The sequence below is a fragment of the Mastomys coucha genome, unplaced genomic scaffold (assembly GCF_008632895.1).
Source record: "Mastomys coucha isolate ucsf_1 unplaced genomic scaffold, UCSF_Mcou_1 pScaffold22, whole genome shotgun sequence".
Classification (NCBI taxonomy): Eukaryota; Metazoa; Chordata; class Mammalia; order Rodentia; family Muridae; genus Mastomys; species Mastomys coucha.
Genome location: NW_022196905.1, coordinates 194,262,442 through 194,274,848, shown reverse-complemented (window position 1 = coordinate 194,274,848; position 12,407 = coordinate 194,262,442). Strand labels below are relative to the sequence as shown.

The 12,407-nt window shown below is 35.9% G+C and overlaps 1 protein-coding gene across 1 annotated transcript in view; it reads right to left on the bottom strand.

Annotated features, from left to right (window-relative positions):
* The window catches only part of Vegfc (vascular endothelial growth factor C), a 94,671-nt gene that overhangs the window by 51,464 nt on the left and 30,800 nt on the right, over nucleotides 1-12,407 (bottom strand). The gene's annotated exons all lie outside the window — the stretch shown is intronic.

Below are 12,407 nucleotides of genomic sequence, written 5' to 3'. Positions count from 1 at the left end.
AAGAAAATATCCAATAACAAAGAAATCCCAGAATAAAGGTTTGAGATAATAATAATAAAATAATAATAATAATAATAAAAATAATAATAATACCTTTCTAAATTCTTCATAATTTTCCCCAATAAGGTAAATGTGGAATAAACACCATTTAACTTATGGTCTCAAATCTCCATCCTACACTTAATTTTATTTATAATTAAGTTCACACAAATGTATCAAAGTGTTGATTTTCAAAAGATCCAGTCACTATTGTAAAAACAGAAAACAGGCACAGGTATGAAATTATAAACTGAAGCATTGCCACTATCCTTGATTTGGTTCAGCTGTGTGATTGATTTGCTGTTGGTGCTCACAACTGAACTCGTGGCTTTGTGTCATACTAAGCACATTCTACGACTAGACTATAACTCTAGCCTGTTACTGTATACTTCAAGAGCCATAGTAATACATTCTGTAATTCACTACCTGACTCTAAACTTTCCATGTACAACAGTATTAATAAAATTTCAATGCAGTAAACCTCTCATTCTGAGGATGAAATATCTCTTTGTGTTGAGGATGTTTGAGTGGAATTCATATTTCACTCTCATTCCTGAAAACCTACTGATTGACTTTGGAGTCACTGGTCATGAAATTATTTTTACAAAGGCAATTGTGGCTGGCTTATTAGCATGTGCAATGTTCTGGGTTTAATGACCAGTACCAAAAATCAAAGCAAAAATAACAAAGTCAGTCACATTTTGGTTTGTTTTGTTTATTCCACTCCATAAACCCAATTTATTGTTAATGGGACCTTTGACAAAGTGAAGTTCACATCAGAGTGTACAGACTGCTCGGAACATCTGGAGAAGCCTGGGCAGAAGGCTCACACTGTAAGAAGGAAGATACCTTATTTTCTTCTAAATCATGCAATTATCGTTTTCTTATAATATAAAAACATTCTTCTCTAAATGAAAAAAAAAAAGAATAAAAGACTCCATTCTTTTCGGAATTCTAACTGTGAGGCAATAGAATAGACTCCTAAAGCAAAGTTCAGTAAGAGTGCCCTGTCAGGGCCTCAGGACATGGTACAGTGTTTAGCAGCTGAGCTGTCAGCAGCTGTAGCCCAGCCTTGCAAACCTGTTTTTCATCTTTAGAGATGTTAATATTTTTATTGTCCTTGACCAGCATTAGGGCAATGTATTCACACATAGTTACTTTCATGCACTTCAAGCTGGAGAACATCTGACTCTGTAAGGTGCACCAGAAGTTTACAGGCGTTCTGAGTAACTTACGAAGTTGTAGAGAAAAAAACACAAACTCTCTCATGATGTTTTTCCTCTAGACCCTGAACTCTTCACATTATCTTGTACTTTTTGTAGAATTCTAAAATGACGTTTTATAACTTTATAATCTCTACCACAGTGCACCCCTGGATAACATCTGTCTGAGTGCACACTTCTGATAGCCAGATTCTACTATCCACGTGATGAAACAAAGTGCAGCCTAAGACAGTGATAAAAGGTCCTGAGTCATACATACACCAGTCACTCATCCTCCTGCAAATCTGAATGCTACTGCTTCTTGAATCCTGAAGACATCTTATCATTTCTGTTATGAGTCACCCAGTTACCAAATTACTTGCCTGCATAAAGCCATTGCTACCAACTTCACTGTAACAGACTCTAAAAGCTTTGATGAAAATGAACACAAAATCAAGCACATGCTGTTTAGAATATACAAATCCTGCTCCACCTCTTGTAACTGTGACTTAGGAGTCCTTAGCAATCTGCTGGGCAAGCATTCCATGTGACATGAATCTTTACAGCTCAAAACTGCCAAAAACCTTTGTGTTCTTGTTGTTTTTGTCTGTTTTTTTGTTTTTTGTTTTTGTTTTTGTTTTGTGGGCTCTGCAACCAGTCTGTGGAAATATTAGATCTAGTTCCAGGGACAAACATGTTAACTATATTCCAAAAAATTTGTACACAACCTGAATACCCTTGTTTATCAAGGATTCAGGGGAAATTTACTGGAAAGACAAATTTATAACTCAAACGTATGAGGTATTCTTAAAACTGTTTAATGGCCCGCCTGGGTGTGCCCTACGCACTTGATAAGCACAAAATGGTGTTCAATTGCAATTGCAATTCCTGTATTTCAAGACAAGGGGAGAAAAACAGCCAGAAGTCTGGCTGCATAATGTTATTAATGGCAATGTAGATACACATGCACGGTGGAAAACAAACAGAAGACGTGATGTCATTGTGCATGCACTTATTATGTTGGCCTGGAGACGACATGTTTTCAATCACTCCATTTATACAATTAGAGCCGGCATACAAAGATGGAACTTTGGTGCAGTGGAGGAAACACTATCCTGAGATGCCATACTCTATAATCTAGGAGATTCTGAGGATGTAATGTAGAGGCAGAGCTGAGAGTAACAAAACATAGGCATCAAGTACTCTGGGTGAGGTGGCAAGGGAATTATCTAGCCGGTGAATTTTTATTTATTAGTGAGTTGGACTTCTCCCCACCATTTCTATTAATGTGACAAACAGAGTGCACAAAAATATCTTCTGCTTCCTTTGGTTCTCCTATGATCCCCATTCTCTCCCTATACTTTGTCCAAAGGAGGGAACATTAATCCATGCTAGGCTAAGAATGCTTACCCTTGGGGAAACCCAAGCAAAGGTGGCATGGACAGACAGAAGGGAAAGGAGGGGGAGGTTGAGGAAAGACAAAGGAGGAGGAGGGGGAAATGAGGGTTCCTACTAAGTTCTAGAGACAGTAAAGTTCCATGACTATGTCTACGTAGCTTTTGTTAGCTTTCTGTACTGAAACAGTATCAATACCTTAATCAGAAGAAAAACTCTTTACCAAATACTTTTAGATTCACGTTCTTTTTTTTTTTAAAGATTTATTTTTATTTTATTTTATGTGTATGAGTACACTGTAGCTGTACAGATGGCCGTGAGCCATCATGTGTGTGGCTGCTGTTGATCTCAGGACCTCTGCCGGCCCCACTCACTCCACCCTGATAGGCGTAATTTACTACAGCTGTCTTCAGACACACCAGAAGAGGGCATCAGATCTCATTACAGATGGTTGTGAGCCACCATGTGGTTGCTGGGATTTGAACTTAGGACCTTCAGAAGAACAGTCAGTCCTCTTACCCGCTGAGCCATCTCGCCATCCCTTACCAAATACTTTTAAAAATGTAACTCTATTTATCATTATTCTTATAACCTTACTTGGGTTCGTTATCTTTTGAAAAGTTGAACCAGTTAGTTTCAACATATGGGAAAGGTCTGAAAGCTTAATAGCATTTGGGTGATTAATCCTATGAATTTCAGTGTAAGTTAAGTAAACACAAGGAAGTTGGTTGTCATATTAAAATTCCCAGTACCAGAGAAATAACATGAACCGCCATTGAAATTCTAAGCAATCACAGAAATTATCAAAGGTCACCATGCATTAGTTATTCATGGAAATCCACAAAAGGAAAGCAGATGCCAGATGTTGATAAACCCTTGTTTGCTGGGCTTATTAACCAGATGCAGAAATGTACTTACTGCTTGAGTGCTTAGATGCTATAGGGATATGCACTTTATGGAAATGCAGATAGGGAGACAGATAACCTCACTTGCCTATGCATCATGCTGTGTGACAGCGCATATCGAACAAGGAGCAGGTTTCTGCTTAGTGTACCCATTTACATAATTCAAGCTTTGACATCATGGAAATATATCATGGGATCGTAGCCTGTTATATCATGCATAAGGTTTAGCAGTGTGGTTTATATAAGCATCAAAAACAGAAGCACAGGGAAATGAGGTGCACTCTGGGACAAATCAAGATAGATGCAAATTGAAGCTTCAAGCTGAAAACGTTCCCCTTCATAGTAGGGCTTTGAATAAAAATGAATAATTAGACTTATTTTTATCTATGTGCTGATGTCAGTGTTTCTCAAATAATTAAGAGCAGGAGGATAATGGTAGAGATGCATAAGCTAAACATGAATACACTATTTTTAAAGAAATACCACAATCAGTCTTCATTCAAACCTATGAAGCATGTGATTGCAAACCCAGTGTCAGAGCAAAGATTAGATGCCTTAAATACAACACACTCACGATACTCCAGGTGCGTTTCATTAAACAGCTTTTAGAAGGAAGTACCTTGTGCCAAGCAGTATTTGCCTTGATAAGTTTTGAACTTAGACAAGTATTTTAAGACTCCTTTTTTGTATGCCTATGTGGATCACAACAAATGTGCAGGTATCTACAGAGGTCAGAATAGGGCATCCGATTCCCTGGAACTAGTTTCTGGGAACTGACTCCAGGTCTTGTGTGGGATCAGTGATGCTCTGTAATGCTGAGCCATCTGTCTAGACCTAGACTAATATTTTTCTAAAGACTGTAATGTAACTACAAATCAATATATTAAATAAAAGATTAATATATATTTTAAAGTATTAAATATTGTTGAGATTGGCAAAGCCATTTTAAATAGGTACAGGTAATATTTAGTCCATATATCAAAACTCCAAAATATTTTAGACTTTATAAAGACTATTTAAACAAGGTCTGTATCAATCCCACACCACAGACATCATAATCATATGATGACATCTGTAAAATTTCTCTTAAGGTGAGAGAAATTTTTTCTGTATTTTATAAATAGGTCATGAGTAATGAAGGAAGTAAAGGATAATCACCAAAATAAATGGCAAATCAAGGCGACATGGACAATAAGCAAACTTTGAAGGGGTATATGGTATAAAACCAAACAAAAAGACAAATGAATAGGAGCTAAAGGCATTTTACAAAACAGAAGGTATTTTATGTTGGAGAAAGCAGACTATAATTAATGAAAGTATATAAAGTAAAGAAAGAATGAAACTATGTAAGTTAAGTAAGCTGAGAAAGACCATCATGTATAAAGATGGTCATTTTACCCTTAAATAAAATACTTATAATGTAAAACTATCATGTGATAATTTAAGTTCTATGATCACATTAAAGACTAAGGGTATTTAGGAGTCAGGGGGTATATTAGCGATATCAAATAGAGAAGAATAAAATGTACCAAAATGTAACCAATCACCTTGATGGCCAAGAATATCATAGAGGATGGATGGTCATCAACCCATCCACCAAGCCCACGTCTTTACATGGGTACCTGAATTTAGTCATGTCGCCAAGCTTGGACAGTAAGCATTTTTACTTACTAACCAATCTCACCAAACACAGACAGGTGACCTTGATTTCTAAATTGTTAAATAGAAGAAAAAAATAAACAAACAAAGAACAAAAAGAAAAAATACTAAATAAATTAAACTAATCCTCATTTAAAAGTCAAAATGAAGGCAGGTACATACTTTGTTCTAAGTACTGAACTCAAGCTTGAGGAAGAATGTCCTTTTAATACTCTAGCATATCAGCAATTGTAACAAAATGGATTTATCACACATTGAAGACAATGGTATTCAGGGTCTGCTCTAAAATAAATGCTAATGTAAAGAATCATATATAAAACAAAATTACATTCACTTTGAAATATATAGTTGATTAAAAAATAAACTGTATATAAAATAACAATTAAGGCTATTGTAACACTATAATACCATAAAGAAAAAAATGTAGGACCTAACGTATAATACACAATATTGCAGTCAGTACACTATATACTAAGAAGCCTTTTCAATACAAACCTAATATCATTGCCTCAGTACAGAAAAGGAGTTGTATGTATATAACATTTATGGGGAGCAAGCCTCTAGGATTGCAGTATAGATAAGGTTCAACACAGCTTTAAAAAGTTCCTTCTCATTGGAATTGTGCATGCAGGCCAAAAAGTACATCTTTTCAGATTCTCCCAGCAGGCTCTGAAATATCTCAAGCTATTTCATATAGTCAGTATTTTGTGGAGCAATTAATTTGACCACAGCACAATTACAGCACAGATAGTTAAGGAAGAACTGCTTGAAAGAAATAATAAAACCAACCAATTAAATAAAAATAAACCTTTATAAATGTTTACAAAATTCATCATGGGTTAAAGAGGAAAATGTTTATAGAAATAAAAAAAGGAAGGAAGAAGGAGAAAGAATAAAAACCATAGTTTTACAATGAAAGTATTAGTGTTTCAAATCTGGAAGAAGTTTAAAATGGAAAAATGTAAGATATTTATTTTAACACTAGAAGATGGGAAACAAATTAGAGCTTAGTTGAAAAATTAGGAAAGTAATGGAAATGTTTACATAGCAAGGCTATTAATCATGGCAATAAGATAATATAGTGAAATGTAGGCTCACAGATAACCTGTTATTTTTAATAGAATCCAAGTAGGCAGATATTCTAATGAGATTAACTCAGAATTAAAATACATTTAATTACATTTCTTTAAATGTAAGATTAAAACTATATATAGGTAACTATATATAAAATGAATAGTAAAAATCTTAAGGTAATGAAACTATATTTTCATAAAATAAATTTGAAAATATTTATAATGATTCTTTTTAAAAATTGACAGAAAATAAGATATTTCAATACATAATTTGCAAATTCTTAGCATATAAAGAATTCCTATTCTGCTTCATATGGAAACATAAAAATGTTCACTATAGCAATAATTGAATAGGCAAAATGTTTGAATCAACCTGAATATTTACCAAAGAAAATTTAATCATGAATTGTCCAACTGATTTCTATATATTCAGACAAATCAATAGTGTTTGGGTTTTAACATAAATCATTAACCACCCCTCCAATGCACGTGCATGCGCACACACACACACACACACACACACACACACACACATACACACACACATACACACTCTCTCATTCACTCAGTTATACCATATTGAAGAAAAATATGTGTGTGACATGAGAAAATTCAGAAAGATGGAGGATCTTCACATGTGTGGTAAGATTATAAGTGCATCCTTGAAATGCAAACTTCAGACTTAAGATACTGGCAAAGATGGTGAAGGCAGAAGTTGGGGACAAGATGTATACAGAATTGTTCAGCAGTCTACAGTTTTAACTGTCGTGTCTTTTTCTTTAAGAAATATATATAGAAACATGTTGATATAGAAATATATATATATGTATATATATATATAGAGAGAGAGAGAGATAGATTAGATATAGATATATATGAACAAAACTGTTCTAAATATTCCTTTATGAATCTGGGTATGTGAATGCATAATTGATTTTGCATGGGTGTGTGACATGTATGGATTTAGATATGCATGCTGGTTAGATTTTATGTCATCATATATGTGTGTATGTGTGTGTATATGCATATGAATTTATGTGTGTATGTTTACTCCATATTTATATACATATGTGTGTGTGCGTGTATGTGATATATATATGTAATAATTCCTTACAGTGTAAGGAATTCAGTTAACATGAAGATTTTGGGTCTTTGCCCTTTTCTTCTATATTTGGGATATGTCACAAAAGAAAACCAAACAAATGGATAAATATTAAAATTCACACATATCTGTTTTATAAAATATATAAAGTATAATATAAAATCACTACTAAAATATTAGTAATGTGATTAAAATTTTCTATTAAATTTTATTTAAATTCTTAACCTATAGTTTTTCTAAGATGGTTACTTCTTTACTCTAGGTACTAGGAATAACCTTCTACTACACAGTTATTAATAGTGAAGATTTTAAATTATAAAGAACTAAACAAGTGGAAAATGTCAGAAAGGATGCCTAGTCTCCTGTAACATGCCAGGAAACACCGGGCATAATGGATATGAAAAACAGAAGCCTGAAAAGGAATCCTCTGCATGTGGGGGATGTGGCTTCTTCACAGCTCCAGCTGTACCCACACATGTGGGCCTCTTTCCATAAATCAGACTATGACAGAGCAGGATCTTTCTCTTGCACTCGATTGCTCTAGAGGAGATGAATCCTGTTTAGACATGAAAGAGTGAAATGCAACGAGTCTGTCTATACATCATGAAAAGGAAATTTCCCCTGACTCTACAGTCCCTTCAACTGGAATGCAAAGGTGACACCTTCCTCTAATAAAAATGTCGACTTAAGATAGGAATGTGTACATTTTCTCTGACTAGGAAGAATTCTTCTTACACTTAACTCAGAAATCCTCATTTGCTCAAAGAATTGGAACTTGACAGACAAAAAAATAAAATAAAATAAAATAAAATAAAGGACACAGAGACATAAGAACTTAACTTCCAAAGGCATCAGCCATGCCCCTTGTCAGAAAGGCAGGTCACCATGAGAAATCTCTTTCCTTCTTATAACATGACAACAACAACGTCTTACTATTATTTTAAAGACAAAAGTACAATGTACGACACCTTTGTTCAATAACTGTTCATTTATACTTTACTGATGGAAATAAACATCTCGTGGAAACAGGTCTAAAACCGTTTGTTAGACCTGCCAGCAATGAACTGAAATCCTTAAAGTGAAGCTTCACTACACTCACCCATACCCACCTGCCAGCAATGAACTGAAATCCTTAAAGTGAAGCTTCACTACACTCACCCATACCTGCCTCTTGTACTTCTAGCCTCTCCTCAGTGAAATACTTCTGGGTTGCAGCAGTGACATGCCTACCAGCTCAGTGGTGGCGATGCTGTTTGAAATGAAATAGCAAGTGTAGTTAAATAATTGCGTATTGTTGTTGTTCTGTTTAGGGCTTATTTTGGGGAGAGACAGGAAATGGCAGCGGGTGTCAAGAATGAGCTAGAGTCTATGCTATAAAACAATGAACAGCAATGCTGCATGCCTCGGGCTTAAGAAGAGAGAAACACCTTATGGAATTCATTAGCTGTGTGGATTCCTCAGCCATGACTCTGTGGCAGCCTGGAGTATTGCTACAAAGTTGTCAGCAGGCAACTCTTTTGGTCACTGGAATCTAGGGTGACCCTTTCATCAGAGACTGTTGATTCTCTTCTGTGGCCCAAAGGAGTCTTTGCTCATTTTCAGACAGATTCAAAGAAGAGACGAAAACACACATCATGATTTTATCAACATTTGTAAGCAAAGCTAGGATTCAATCTTCTGATTCCTACAAAGTAAAAAAGTCACTGCATTCATTTCTACATAAAGTGTGATGGCTTGCACACTGTAAATACATGCAGCTAGTCTGATTGATAACTACTCAAACAGGATTACATAGCTTAGTTTCTATCTTTTGGATATTTGACTTTAGGGATGATTTCTGCAGCTATCATTGTCTAAGAGATAAATGAGATTGCATGCACTGCTCTGTCATCTGCAATGTATTTTCATATGAATTATGCAAATTAGTACAACAAACTTCTACAAGAAACATTGCCCCCATCATGTTCCTGATGGTGAACTTAAAACTAAGAAAAATGTAAAACAATCTGAAATATAATTGAGAGTAACTAGGAAGAATTCCAACCCACTGTTTCTTACTTACATTCTAAATCCCTGCATGGAACATAGTATTATTTATCACTACAGGAATATATACAGAAAATTAAAGTCTTGCAATAATTTTAAAACTACAGTTCTTTATACTGTTTTCACTTGAGGAGAGAAGCATTTATATCTTTGTGTTTGATTGGGAAACACAATATTTCCTGTTACTAGAATGAATTGCACAAAGAGAGTTGTTTAAAACAACACAGATATATTATGTTACAATGTAGAGGTAAGTGAAAACTGATTCTGTTGAGGTCTTTGTTAAGGAGCTAGAGAAGGACCCTGGGCAATGCCCTTCCAGTGTCCTGTCCACACCCCTTGCCTCATGGCCATCCTGCTGCCTGCAAGGTCAGCTCTATGCCATCACTCTCTAGCTTCTTTATAGCACTTATAAGGACCCACCTTATTACACTGGGCCAGCTCATAGCTAGCAACAGAATAGTGCAGAGAAGAAAGTCAAAATTAGCAGATAAAAAAAATTGTCTAGAAACCTCCCTGTCCAAGCCAACATTCGTGGAACAGAGCAAGCAAGAGAAAAGCCAGCACTAAGCAAATGACCCATAAAATGTTATTACCCTCTTTGCTTGGGTCTACTGAGCCTCTGATCTTTCTCCCAATTCTGACCCATTTCCTTTCTTGGGAATTCTTTCTTTCCTAATAACTTGTCTTTCTTCTCCACTATCCATATATACAAATTCTCGTTCTAGGACATGAGAACTTGGAAATACCAGAAGATACTCAACAGACCTCATTACTCACCAAGGACACAGATCACTATCTTCTCAACTCAAAAATTTTTCCTGAGCAATCTCTGTTAATGTAGAGAATTACTGCCAGGTAGGAAATTATTAATTATCCAGGTCCTAGGACAGGTTCATCTTCAGTACCTATCATTCACTATACCACAGGTTGGTTTGACTTACTAAAATCTCTCAGTCAGGCAGGCATGGTGACACACACCTTTAATCCCAGTACTAGGGAGGGGAGGCAGACATATCTCTGTGAGTTTGAGGTCAAGTTGGTCTACATGATGATTTCCAGGACAGTCATGACAGTCTTTAATCTATTAGCTTGGTATAAGGTAAGTCCTGAAGAAGATTCTTACAGATTCTCTGATTAGGTGTGGAGTACATACCTATAATCCAAACACTTAGTAAGACAGAAGACAATGTGTATCACAAAAGTTTAGACTACATAGTAATACTGTGTGTGTGTGTGTGTGTGTGTGTGTGTGTGTGTGTGTCTGTGTGAAAGAGAGGGAGACTTTCTATACTATAACGACAATTCTTAATACAGACTGCCTTACTATCTACATTCACATAGAAGCTGTCTATCACCTACTGCTACTGTTGAATTTCAGTAAATCCTATATTTCACAATCTTCAAATAGCTGTTCTCATCTGCAATTCCTAATCCATACATGTGTGAACACTCACAAATGCATACAGATTACCACATATATTGGTAGTTTAAAAAAAAAATTAAAGAACCTGCCTCGCATAGTAAGTCCATGTCCTCACAATTTCAACAAATTCTGATCTAACTCTCATCTGTCCACATCTGCATTTTGTTGCTTCAGAGTCTCTCTTACTGCCAAAATTCATAATGCTCACTTAAGGCAGGACAGACATTTTGGGGATTGAAGTCCTGAAAATAACCCTCTACTGCTTAGCCAGTGACTAACAAGAACTGGTGAATAAATTTATAGACTTCAGTCCCAATGGTTTCACTTGGGATTCCACCAAGGGACACTTTCTCCCAGAACTCTCCCCTGCAGGATTAAGCTTCAGATTTCCCTCAGTGGAAACACTCTCCTAGTCTGTCCCACTTTGTCATCTCCTTGCCAGCTGCCCTGGAACCCCTCCCCAGAAAATTCTTGCCTCAAATATATCTCAAGGTTTATTTCTAGGAAAAATAAATAAGGTAATCACAAATATTTATAGACAATTCTATGACTGATTAATATCCTGTACAATTTCTAAACTACAATACCTGCATGAAGTCTGTATTAGAATACGGTCATGTTTTCTCAGTTTCTTCTGTTGCCCTGTGCTTGTCTGTTTGGTTTTGAGACACGGTCTGACTTTTTAACCCAGGCAGGCCTTGGTCTGCGGACCCCTCTTGTCTCTACCACTTCACTGCTGAGAAATTACAGGCATGTGCCACCACATCTATCATTGGCTTCACTGCTGGCAATGTGCTTTACTGCCTCTGCAACTGCTCTTCTGTAGAACTCAGTTTGAAATGAGAGTCTATTGAAGATGCCTGACAAATACATTACATGGTCTCAGGCCCTTCATCCGTGCACACACAGATATTTGTATTGTTGTAGTATATTTTGATGTCACTGAAAAATACTTTACTATGGCTAATCTATAAAGAACAGACACTTATTGAGCACGTAGTTTTGAAGTACCAAGTGTCATGTGAAGACCTTCAGGCTAAGTTACCCAATGTGGAAGATGACATCTACATGGCAGAGACTTCAAATGGGGAGAAACAAGAAGCGTGAGGAAGCAAGATCACTGTTCTATAGTGCATTCTGTTCCTATGGAAACTCAACCATGCTTTGAGAACCATACCAAGAGCCTCTTCAGGATCAATGTTCACGTGAACTAATCATCTTTTCAGTGTTTAACAGTGTTGAGATCAAATTCTCCCTGTGACACAACACTCTTTATATAACCCTAGGCAAATTCTTGTCTTTTAAAATTATATAATAATGCCATTAAACTTACAATAGTATCCCAAGGTCTTATAAGATAATAATTTGCAATCCAATGACAAGTGTTAAATGTTCATAGAGATTTTTAGGTAATAGAAATTACTTTAGTCTGTGAATGGCATGTGCTAGTAATCCTAGTAGAATTGGGAGGGTTGCAAGTTCCAAGGCATAGGCTACATTACAAATTTCAGGTCAAACTCAATTATATAGTAAGGCACAGTATCAAAAAAGTAAAGAAAC